This window comes from Dermacentor albipictus, chromosome 6 (genome assembly GCF_038994185.2).
Source record: "Dermacentor albipictus isolate Rhodes 1998 colony chromosome 6, USDA_Dalb.pri_finalv2, whole genome shotgun sequence".
In the NCBI taxonomy this organism is placed as follows: Eukaryota; Metazoa; Arthropoda; class Arachnida; order Ixodida; family Ixodidae; genus Dermacentor; species Dermacentor albipictus.
This window is the reverse complement of record NC_091826.1, coordinates 27,745,220-27,757,854: the sequence shown is the minus strand read 5'-3', so window position 1 is coordinate 27,757,854 and position 12,635 is coordinate 27,745,220. Positions and strand designations below refer to the sequence as shown.

The 12,635-nt window shown below is 46.6% G+C and overlaps 1 long non-coding RNA gene across 1 annotated transcript; it reads right to left on the bottom strand.

Annotated features, from left to right (window-relative positions):
• Window positions 1–1,670: 1,670 nt before the first annotated feature.
• Window positions 1,671–12,635, bottom strand: LOC139046807 (uncharacterized). The gene is made up of 3 exons (XR_011506936.1): window positions 12,110–12,635; window positions 3,235–3,448; window positions 1,671–1,808 (listed from the first exon to the last, which is right to left on the bottom strand). It is a non-coding gene; the product is annotated as an uncharacterized lncRNA (long non-coding RNA).

The window sequence follows — 12,635 nt, the reverse complement described above, 5'->3', positions numbered from 1 at the left end:
TTTGAGGCATTTTAATTTCCTCGGGAAAACGATATTTTCATGGGCTATAGGCTTACCATTTTCTCACTTTTAGTGAAAAAATTATTTTTATTATTATTGTTCTGATTATTATTCTGAATTATTCTTTTTATTATTTTAGCATTTTTCACAAAAAAGGTCATTTTCAAAGCGATGTGTATTCTTCACGTGAACCCCTTATAAGCACCCATACTATCACGGGGAACCATTTAGGCGAGAGAAAAGGGTTCTTGGGAGAAGTGAAAAATATTCGCCGAATCGAAATTTTCCTGGGCTTAGCTTTCTTCCCGGAAAAGTATATCTGTGCATATCAGCTTATTTTTCGCATTAAGCGGGGTCTCAGAAGGTGTATTGCCGTGGGTGAAGAACCATGTATGTGGAGAACCACGGCGTTTAAAAGAAACGAGTAGACCCACTTGAGCCGAGATCTTGATCGTCTCTATGCTTAACTTTATTCCGTGAAAAGTGTACTTGTACATTTCAATTTATTTGTCTGAATCGGTCGCAGCCCGTGCATTTCTATCGAGAATGGTGTACGCGCAGAACTAACGGCTTTTTTTTAGACATGAGTGCGGAGATGGCTCCCCCGATGTAGTAACGGGCTCTAGGCTTATTTCTTTTATCCAAAGGAAGGCAATTTCGGCGCACGCATTTATTCATCGCCCAAACCACCTTTGTCCTGAGCGCCATCTAATGAGACTGATGTATCCTCCAAAACAGCGCTTTACTTTACACTGAGCGGGCTTGGCTTGTCCGCCATATTAAAGGGATGTGGGCTTACCTGTTCTCCGGGACGGCCAATTTACGCGTCTGTCTCTAGATACATCTTGGCCCGTGGCACACAACCACGGACCACGATGTATGCCGGAAACTATCGCTTTTGAAGAGGATTGAGTGGACCAGGCTAGGCCGGCATTTTGCGGGACCACAGACCGTTTAATTGAGGGCACCGCCGTTTGGTGATGACAGCGCCATCGATCCTCCGGTGCCATGCTAATATGTGGGATCGCACTTGAGGCTCCGCGGTGACGAGATGGGGCAAATATTCCCGTTTTCCCGTGAGGCGTCGACAGGTAATTGGGAAGCTTATGAGCGTGTCGTTACTTAGCTGCGAGCTCCGATATAGCCACAGTATCGAAAACCTACGGGACTAAAGGCGCTACCCCAGCTATGCTTGCGATCGAAATGGGAGGCAAGGCAAGTCTGAACGTTATCGATGCCTAACGTAGGTGCAGCGCGTTTTTTATTGTTCGTCCAGCCTTGGAAATCTGTTAAGATAGCAGTCAGGGTGACATCAATCAGGTGCGAATCCATGAGCCACGCGGTTACGTGACATCGAACTAGCGAAGCTCCGGTAAGAAAACACGCTTTGTTAGCTTTCGTGGTTCTGAAGTTTTCGCCGTACAATTTTCTAAGGATTGCTTACCTGGTGCTCGGGTTTAAACTTGTACGAAATGAAGAACTGCAATGTAACTCTTCAGGGAGGGCCTTTAACACAGACAAAATGACCCGATGACAGTGGCCTAGAATATGCCACGATAAATTAGGTGCACCTGAGGCGTTAAAATTAATATGTGCGCTCCTAAATCTCGAGTAGTGCCTGTGCATGGGCTACTCGCCGACTCGAGAGAGCTGAAAAATTGACAACCACGTTTGGCAACAGGAACTTTATTTGCTGAAGCAGCAGCGTGCTCAATGCGTGGCATCGGCCACACAGCTCTCCGGCGAGGTTCGGAAGCGCGGGAGAAGCCATGTGAACGAAGTGCGGCTGGCACAGGGTAGGCACTGCTCTAATCGGAGAACGAAAAAGAAAGAACACGCATTCATTTTATTCGTAGGCAGGTACTGTTTTCATAATACGTCATCGGTCAACTTACACGAGAACGTTTCTTGTTTGATAAAATTTGAAGGCATTTTGAACTGAATAGCTTTGATCTACCTGCAACTAAAAAAATGGCTCGTCCATTCGCACTAGTTGACCGTGTCGAATATACACCTGTAGTTCGTATCCCAGTTTGATCATGGGTACCGTGTTCCTCACCTTGCGCTCTCTGAAAACAAAATCTTCTGAACATACACCTGACGAAGCTGATCGCGTAACAACTGAAACCGCAGCGGCTGAGTCTATGTAGTTGCCACGGTTGAAGACTCACTCACTTTGACTTCCGAAAGCTATTTTTTGCGCCGAATACAGTACAGTGGTAGCCCGTTGACCTTGAGCCCTGTGACATCGCAGCAATCTTAGGCATAACACGCTATAATCGCACTATTTCGCAATGACACCGCTGCCGTACCAAGCTGCCGCTCCTGAAAACGGTGGTTCGCACGTACCAGTGGGAGATGGAGTAGTGCGGCTCGTTTGTTCTAGGCTTGGTTCCTCCTCGCCAATAAAACGGTCTGTAGGCTTGCCTTCTTTTTTATAAAAAAAAGTTAATTTTTGCATATCCGTTCATTCATCACGTACATCTAGCTCAGCACGTGCATTACCATGGGGAAAGATGTGGGAGCCAAACCAATATAAGAAAGGGAAGAAGATCAACCGAGGGGCCCGGTTTTAGGTTAGGTCACATATTCCAACGAAATTAGAAGTATTGTATTCTTGGTCATTCGATATCGACAACAACAGAAGTAAAGTTCGGGGTGGCAAAGGTAAGATCTTACTCTTCAATCATTCCAAATAGTATTTTCGAACATTTCGTCAATAAACCAAATATGACGAATTGCGCTGATGTATACCCTTTGTATAGCAAATGTATTGTTATTAGCCAGAAAAAAAATTCATCAACCCATTCTGAATCCCTTCCTTTTTGCCTTTGGTCAGTAGTCTGAGCAGCACTGCACCGACGTTATTCACAGGACTGGCCGGTCGTGGAGGCTGTGAATGGCGTGAGAGTGATAAGAAAGGATTAGAAGTGAGTGGACGAAACTTTTACCTTATATTGGCCCTGGATTGAGACCTCCTCCTTAGGGCGTGCGTCCACATGCCCAAAGGCAACACGCTCAACTGGCTAACTCCACTTCAGTGACAACTACAGTCCTAGCTATTTTGCTAAGTCTTTGATCAATGATATCACTAATAAAAATTATGTCACTGCCAAGTAATGGAAATTGCAGTGATACACAGAAATAAAGTACGTATCTAGTCAGCGCAAGCGAAGACGAGCCCGGCCTGACGTGCATCATGGCAAATTACACCGACAGTTTGTTCTCGCTGACCTGTTTGAAACCTCTGAACAACACGACGATGACGTCAACCAGGCACACGGGACCAACGACTCCGTGTACAAGTGCTTGACACCAGTAGGGGGCAGCCAGTCCGAATGGGGCTTGTGGAGCACAGACCTAGGGTTCCAATGCTCGACAACCGACTCCGCTCTTCCAGCGAGCACTTGGTCGTAGTTCGAATGCCGCTGGATTCGAGCTTCCGGACCTGCGCGCGCACCATGGGCCCAGCCCAAGCCGTTATTGGTCAAGTACGTGAGACCACACTAACGCGTGACGCTTTAGTTAATGGATTTTTGTCGCGCAGGCTTCTTGCAACGTGTAAAACAATACACTGAAGTACTTCATCGTCGACGCCTCTTCGAACCTGACAACACTGTGTGAACTGTGCGCTTGCATTCTTTTGCAGCGGTGAATTTGTCGTGTGACGGTTTTTAATGGACCTTAATGCCCTTTCAGACAAAACGTAAAAACCCGACGCGGGACTGTTTCTCTGTCGAAAGTGTTTTAAATTGATTCGGCGGGGTTTGAGACACTTGATCTTTTTCTCGCTAGAGGATTTTATTTTCTTGAGGAGCCGCGGGAAGCAGTGCCATCATGAGGAGGACGTTGCGTTAAAAGGTGACGAATTGCGTTACATTGCGTGATGCTAGCAGCAGGGCAACAGACTATACAAAGAAAAATGAAAGAGTACGCTCTTTACTGAAATTCGAAGAATTTTGCCGGCGTATCTGTAAGCGCCTGCATGTTCCTTTGCATAGGGAATGAGACTGGGGACAAAAAGACCCTTGGAAGGGGGCGTAAAAAAAGTTGAACGAATTGCCCACGCTAAAGAAGACAAGGCTGACGTACGTGGTGGTTCAAATAATTCGATGATTAAATGTTGTCTATATCTCTCTTTTATTTATTTTTTCTCTGTCTTCTCCATACTCATTTTCACCCATTTCGATCTTAATCGTACATTTCATGCGCAACTACGTCAACCTTATCTTATTTAGAGTCGGCACTTGGTTAACCCTGTTTTTTTTTTCGTTTTCTTGTTTTCGTTTTACCAGGAAGCCAGTTGGGCAGATCCTGAAGATGGGGAAGCTTATGCTGCAGTATGGTTAATTTGGGCTATATCAACGATATTTCCCTCGTACTGTTAATTTTTGCCAACTGCGTGACTATGTCTCGCTCCGTGTCATCACTGCCGAAGCCGCTTTACAGACACCACTGCCTCGCGCTAACCCTGCTTAGTCCAAGCGAACTCCTTCTATTTCACAAAAAGAATGTCATACGGCGGCTTTGCCTCACCATTTCTATAACTATAGCAGTGCAGCTTTTACAAGGTTATAGTGCAATGTGGTTCATTTTCGACTATATTAATGAGTTTTAGCGGAATATAACCGTACACCGCGAGCGCTACCTTATACCAGTTTGCAAGACTGCATGGCGATTAGAGCACTCCGGTATAGGTTCACTGTAGCGCTCTGCCATGCACCTTGTTTGCTCAACAATATGGCAGCATCCAGACTGCCTGCTTCGATCCTAATTCAACCGTGACACTTGCTCTTCTTCGTGACAGCAAGCAATACGTCGTAAAAGCGGCCATCGCTTAATCTAATACCACGCCGACTACAAATCAAAAGCGCTATTTTTCAGTATTACTGAGATCGGTTGTTAGTTTTTCACGCTGGTAGGCCTAGAGGCACGCCATCGACGCAGAAAAGTGTGTCGATTTCCACCTAACAGATGGCGCCACAGCATTTAGCGTCCACTTAAGCTGCACAGTCATATGGCGCCACCTATTAGATGGAAGTCGACACACCTTTTGTGTCCATGACATCCGGGATCGAGTGGCGACAGCGCGCGGCAACCCTCTAGGCTTAGCAGCGTCAAAACAGAGAGGCACACATACAAGTGTGTGTGCGGTGGCTTTGCCTCATGGTGCGTTTAACTACGGCGGTGCACCCTTTACAGGGATATAGTGCAACGTTAATTTTTGATTATATTGGCGCTAATTACAACAGTACCGTTAACTTTACCTACTGTGCGACTGATTCTTATTTTTTGTGGGTACAGCTGAAGCAGCTTTTAGTACCTTTTGCGACTCGTGACGACATGTTAGAGACGTGAAAGTTTTACAAGTTACCCAGAAGCCAGATATACCAAACCCATGTGAAGTCAGCTAAGACTTTGCTTTCAAAACAAGAAAATATATCATGGTATGTACAGGTAAGAAAAAGGTGATGGCGTTGATCTAGACAAGTTATGGTTTGGGAATGAAGCCAATGCGTTGAAGGACTATCAAGCTAAGTTTTAAATCTTGACGTTGCTCTCAACGCACAGGACCTCGTATTCCTCCAAGAATGAAACGCCCTTATGAATTTATCGCGGGCATGCCAGTGCCTTGAGGCACCTGGCGGGTTTCGATTCGGCCTCCTGGACAAGCTCGATCGTTGCAACTAATAGCAATTGTACGCGTTCCCGGCGTCTTCTGCACTAGCACGAAGATCAGACAAATCCATGTACTTCCCATCATTCCCATGGTAGGTCAACGACTGCAGCGCCAGAGTTCCTTCGAGTAATTTTTGTAGGAAACTCTATGGCTGAGGGTGCACGTGAGTAAAACCTGCGCCGGAGTCGCTCTCTAATAACTTTTGGCTCCTTCAGTGCGACTGTAGCTTGCGTTTGCTATTTCTTTCACGTATTGCATGCGAAACAAATGACAAGGGGACCTCTCCCTGCTGTATCATGCAGTGTATATCGCTTCTAGTTTTCGAAGTGCGTGGTGTGGTCTAAATGTATCTTGCAAACATTTTGTACCGTTTAGTATTCTCTTTTCAAAAAATTGAGTTCAGAAATCGGAGGGAAATGTCTAGTTTCAGTTCACAACTATTTTTTATGCACCAGCTACAGAGGCAAAGTTGCGCTTGAGCTGGAAAAAAAACAACCAAATAGCTTGAATTGCAACAAGTCACACAATATACTTTCTGGGAACACTTCAGTTGGGTTATTTTTTTTTTAAATAATGGGGTTTTCCGTGCCAAAACCACGATCTGATTATGAGACACGCTTAAGTGGGGAACTGTGGATTAATTTCGACCACACGGCGTTCTTTTAACGAGCACCTAGATCCAAGTACACGGGTGTTTTCGCATTTCGTCCCCATCGATATGCGGCCGGCGTGGCCCGGATTCGATCCCGCGACCTCTTGCTTAGCAGCCCTCCACCATAGCCACTAGGCAACAATGCGGGTCACGCACCTAGACTTTAAAAAATGAAAAAGCAGTTTCATTACTCGAAGGAACAGTGCATATTGTTTACAGTACAGCGGAGCAGCCGCCAGTAATTTTTTCGTTCCTGAAATGCAATTCGACAATTGCGATTATCTAATTCGAGAAGTACTGTCCTAATTATATAAGTGTCAATGAGGCATTTGTAGCTCCCCCCCCCCCCCAGGCACCCCCAAATGACATCCGGCTGGTGCGTTTCTAGCCACGTACCAATTGTGTGCAATTTTTCCGACTGGCAAACGAAGCTCGCGAAATATGAAAAAATACCACGTGACTGCGGTCCCACCATCATCATAAAGCAGCGCCCTCAAATAAGCTCATTGAAAGCAACTGCATCGCCTGTCGCAAACCCGGAGAGAGAGCGCATCACCTCGACGAAGGTGCGGAAGGAGCACCAACAGCAGGTCTCGCGGCTTTGCAGCTATTCCTTTCTCTCTACGCGAGACTTATTATCCGTCTCTCAAGGCCGACTGATCACACTGATAACAAAAGCCCTTTGATAGCGCGGCCGAAGCGCCGCTCTGAACACGCGCCAAAGGCGAAAAATCAACGGAATATGCATCTTGAAGGGGACGCGCAAGACGACGAAGACCAAAGGCAGGAAACGCACAGGACAGCGTTTTGCGCTGCCCCTTCAATATGTTCAACCAGTACCAACTCGCCCAAATGTCGATTCTTCTGCGATAATAGGCACAGAATGTTTCAAAATCCCGCACTGCTCGCACCGCACGCACAGAGTGCGCGCGAAGCTATATTTCGCGCTAGAAACTTGCTTCGGAGCAAAGCCAAATTAAAGGGACGGTTCTTATACGCGCTACAAAAAAAAAGAAAGAAAAGCAGGTTTATGGCATACGATGAAAGCGAAAGAGACCGTGCGGCGAACCACGTGTTGAGATAAGGCAGAACTGATGCGTTCAAGAACGTAAATAGCCACTTGTAAATGCACCGAATTGGCAATCGGGACGCCTGCACAAAAAACAACAAAAAAAGCATGCATCATATTTCAGTGTGCCCTTATTGTCTATGAATTCGTTAGCGCCGTTGAACACCGGCTGCTGCCTAGAGGACGTATTCGAATAGGTGTCCTTCTGCAGCTACGCAGTACTGAGTCCGCTTTATCGCATCTTCAGCAGCTTTGTTGAAGACTGACGTTCAGAAGCCTACGGCAGGCATCTGTTATCCTTGTCTTGCGCTAATCTGACGTCCGTTTCGATCGTGTAAGCACGATCTTTCACATAACCCCAAAGAAAGAAATCGAATGGAGAGAGGTCAGGTGACCAAGCCGGCCGATATACAGGCCAGTGCCTTTCAATCTATTGCGCACGAAAAGTCGCATACAGCCAGTTTCGTGCTCAGCTGCTGCTGTGTGCTGGCGTCCCGTCTTGCTGATACTACAGCTGTGGAAGACGTTACAGCGGGACTTCGCTGAGAAACTCATCCACCACTCCAAAGATTTCGTCCGCGTAACACTGTCCAGTTAGCAAGTGATCGAAGAAGATGGCACTGATTATAGCACCGGTGTAAATTCCGCACCCCACATGGAACGACCACTAGTGCTGATGCCCACTGCCCTTGACCCAATGTGCATTCTAGTTACTCCAATAGTGCGTATTATGCAAATTGTCCTGGGCGTTTCTGTGAAAATTGGCCTCATCTGTGCAGATGACGTGCCCCGAAAAGACCGGTGACTCATCGGCTTTTGTGAGGACCAAATTTGAGAAATTTAGATGATTCTACATGTCCTTAATTTCCAAGAATTGGTGCTTGGGAGACACGAATACGCACCCAATCTAACGAACATATAATACGTCATATAAGTATTATTGAGAGCCTACAAACAAGAAATGCTACGCATGAGGTGCACATGCCACGCAAACCTCAGAATGGTGCGATTTCTATCGTCTACATCTTTATTCTGTTTATTTCCTTGCTCTAGTGCTCAAATACGTAAATGTAGGCTCACAGTATTACGCAAAAATACACAAGCTGTAGCGAACCCCTTGCAAGGCCTTGCGTGTTTCCTAGGAAGATTGTGTGCCCTTGAGCTTCGACAAAGATAAGCAACTAATTCTCCAGGCTAATGTTCACAAGTATTTCGCTGACAGTAAGGGATTAACAATTACCCGACTGATATACATGTGTTTGGTTGTTTGTTTTCTCTCCAGCTATGCGTTCAGGCAAGCGTTATCTGACTTGCGTTTCTTCTAAAACCTTGCTTCCAGGCTAGCATCCCCAAGTTCGTCCAAGCACATTGCTGTCTTTTTTCGAGAAGCGCAGGAAGCAGACGAGCCCCAAGAAGGCGCTCTGGTTTGGACATGTCATTCAGCATGGCGGTAACAGCCGTTCCTTAAAAGTTGGGCCGTTTCTGCATGAAAAATAAAAAAGCCTAAAGCCATCGCATGGCAACACGTAGGCTCCGGTTGTCTATAGGACCTAATTCGGAAGAAATCGTTACATTTTTACAAGAGGTGCATCCAGTCGTCAGATTTATATTATTCCCTTCCAAAAAATCAGCTAATGAAGACAAAGGCTGCAAATGGATAACGGTGAGTTAAAGTTTAGGAATGAGAGCAGTGTCGAGAATGAGAACTGCGCGCACTGCCAGCGCCAGCCGCGACTAAATGTAACATTTGAGCTCGCCGCACGTCCATTCGCACGCTATTCAACTTAGAGAACGCATCCACCCGTTGTCGAGCCGTCCGTCCTTCAGTGGAAACGAGAGGGATTTCCAAAAGATCCCTGCAGGCAGGTGAATAGATGTAGCGGAATGAACTTTAGTTTTAAAGTTCGACTCGTATCGCATTCTCGCCGTCCTTTATTTCCTACGACCCGTAATTAAGAATTGAGCGAATCTTGATAAATAAATCTTAAGAAAATTTGCCGACGATTACGCTTCTTAGTAATGCGATCTTTGAGTGCTGCTGCTGCCCCATTTCAACAACATGCAACCGCATACAGAACACGCAGCGCTGAACAGAGGGGGTTCTGCGTTTCCGATTGGGGCAGCACACACACTGCAATCCGCCGCTATCGAGCCGGCGCTCCGACGCTGCTCCACCGCGCCATATTATAGTGGGTCACCGCCGCGAAGAGGAAGGGAGATTAGTAATTATTATGTAATGTTTCTTATCAGGTGGGATGAGGAAACGGGTGGTGAACAGGGATATTGATTAAAGGTCACACACACATTCACTCACAGACAGGCCTCAATGTTAAGGGGACGAAACGCTATAACTGATTTTCGAGTCACCGCAGCGACACTGCGCCAGGTAAGGGGAGGTATAGTTGTTTACACGTCTTTATTCACATTTTTTTCCCTTAAAGGGCTGCGGTGAATTGGTTTGGGGAGTGGCGGGAGTGAGGAGGTAAGGGAAATAATTGGAGACTTAATTATCTACATCATGGGGTCTGATGCTTTCGCTGGCACGCTCGAGATGAAGAAGCCTTGTCCCAGTGTCTGGAGCCTCAGGGTCATCCAGGAATTCGTACAGTGACCGCCAGAGCTCGTTGGCGGTCGCAGCACTGCAGTGTCTCGCTAGCGTCCAGGTCTGTAGGGAGGTTGGTATAGGGCGATAGGAGTGGAGGGAGAAGTACAGCCAGGCGCAAGCACTTTTCAGAGGCGGCAAATGCCACTGAGGTACGCGTTCCCCAAAAGGGGGAGCGAGAGACGCGGCTGAGCCGTACAACCACGCGAAGCGGAGACGGAGGAGCGGAGAGCCGTGTATCACGCGCGAGGCTGCAAGTAGCGCCCGCCGGCGGCACCACGGCAGTGCCGCGACGGCGAGGGCGGAGTGGACGGTAGCGGCGAGTCACTGCTCGCCGCGCGCGAGAGATGGCAGCAGTAGCGTGCGCAGCATGACGGTGCGTGGATGATGCCCTCGGTTACAGCTGGGTACTGCTAGGGAAAGCCAAACGTTGGCTTTCCGCTTTTAACGGTATATCCCCGTTCAGACACTTAAAGCTATTAAAATGTTGCACTAAAGAACGTTTTCTATGTCGCAGATAAAGGATCGGATAATTTTTCTAAAAGAAGCTCTCCAGACGTACTTTAAATTCATACCTCATGGCAAGAAAAGACTGGTTATAGTGGAATTTGACAAGTACGCCAAAATAACCCACGGTCGTCGTCTTGTGAATTCGACGACTCGTCAAAGATTTATTGATAAAGTGAACGTTGTCAGACCTAATATGAAAACGTGCATCTGTTGCGGAGTTGAACTGGCACTGCAGGTAAGCAATTTGCCTCTCCTCTTTTGCGCATGGTTGTCTGCGCTTGTCTACTCTATCAGGCCGTGACAGATAAACCGCACGTTCTGATTCGCTCGTCTGAGCCGGCTGCCCGTCGGCTCGTCTGGTAACGCTGGTCATTCTACACCGGCAGCTTCCAAGTGAAGCATGGTCCTCAAAATTTTTTCGTTATTTCGCCTACTTCAGCCGTGTTGACAATCAATTTCAATTTGGGCAATTTACGCGTAATTCTAAATCGGTTTGCTTGTCCAGGGGTTACATTGCCAACCAACGTGTTCTGCTGTTAATCTTAATTGTAAATGCAAAAACTGAATTACCTTATTAATCGTCAGCTCATGAGTAAATCCGAGACCCATGCCTTCTTTACTAAAAGCAGCGAGAATATCGCCAATGTTTTTGGAACTTGTTTACGAGCGAATAATTAATAATTAGTCAACAAACCTTAAGTACTTAATCATTGTTCCTGTAAGGACGCTCTCGAGCAGTCGGTCTAAACTGCCGAAAAAAAATCTCGCTAAGAAATTCGGGCAGCCTGAAAGCCTGAGCAGACCCCATGCTTCTTAATCATAGCGTCACCATCCCAGGTAAAGAACATGGAATTTAAATAAAAAAACAAAAGCTTAAGAAATAACTGAACCGGGACACCACTCTCATTCCTAAACTTTAACTCATCGTTAACCATAATGCAGCCTTTGTCTTCATTGGCCAATTTTTTGGAAGGGAATAATATAAATCTGACGACTGGATGCACCTCTTGTAAAAATCTAACGATTTCTTCCGAATTAAGACCTATAGACAACCGGAGACTACGTGTTGCCATGCGATTCTCTCAGACACAACTGTACGCAACAGTTGCTCAGGTTTGTGGCTCTTTATCGCAAAGAAAACTAGGCTGCATCCTCGACTTTTGTTTACTGTACTAGATAGAAGCTCGAGGTTGGAATCCAGCAAAAATATTGTTGCTTGATCTTTAACTTTCTAAGGTTCGCGGTGTGCCTTCCTTAAGTATTTTTTGTCAAAGCATTTGAGGCTTTCTCAGAAAACTGCCCTTCCGTTAGGAGCACGAAGTAACCTTCTTTATTAGCAGACGTTACTTCCCCATCGTTTTCTGCTAAAATTGCACAAGCGGTTGTACTTTTCGCGCACTGCCATTCCGATTTCCTTGAGAATTAGCTAACACGTCTACTCAGAAATGCACCTGAGTTTTTTCATCTTATTCTACACGCCTGGTCACTGATCTAACAGTGGCTCTATTATAGGCGCGGCTCTAGGCAAAGCGTTGGTCCTAATTCAAGAAAGTTCATGCGCTTATCTGGAACGGCGACTTAAGTCAGCTTCAGCACTTAGTTCGTCGGCTTCGGATACTTGTCCCTCGAAGGTAGGCTGCGCCAGACGTCGCTCGAGGAATTCCAGTGAAGGCCGGCTTGTTATAGACCACTCGCGTTATAGAGGGCTCTCCCGATCTCTTCTTTACATGAAACCGCAAACAGACTTGAGGCAATCCCTCCGCACCCTGGCTTAGCGCGCCCAATCGGACCGCAAGATCTTGCATATCCTCCTGGTATGGCCAACCGTGGGGCACATTCCGCACCTAACTTTTTCAGGGCACGTACTAACATGGCGAATATGCCAAGACGCCACCCTTGCATGGCACTCACACACAGCTAATGTCGTGTTAAAGTAGGATGGGTCGTGACAGGAATGACAGGAAGGGTGGCTCTCGACGAAGAAAGTGAATTAACACAGCAAGCTGGGCAAGTTGATAACTGAAAATGTTCCTAGGGGTGGACAGCGCAACCCAGACGAAGCAAACAGGATGTAGACGATACGAGCGGTGTCTGACAACTGGTTTTCTTCAAACAAATGATT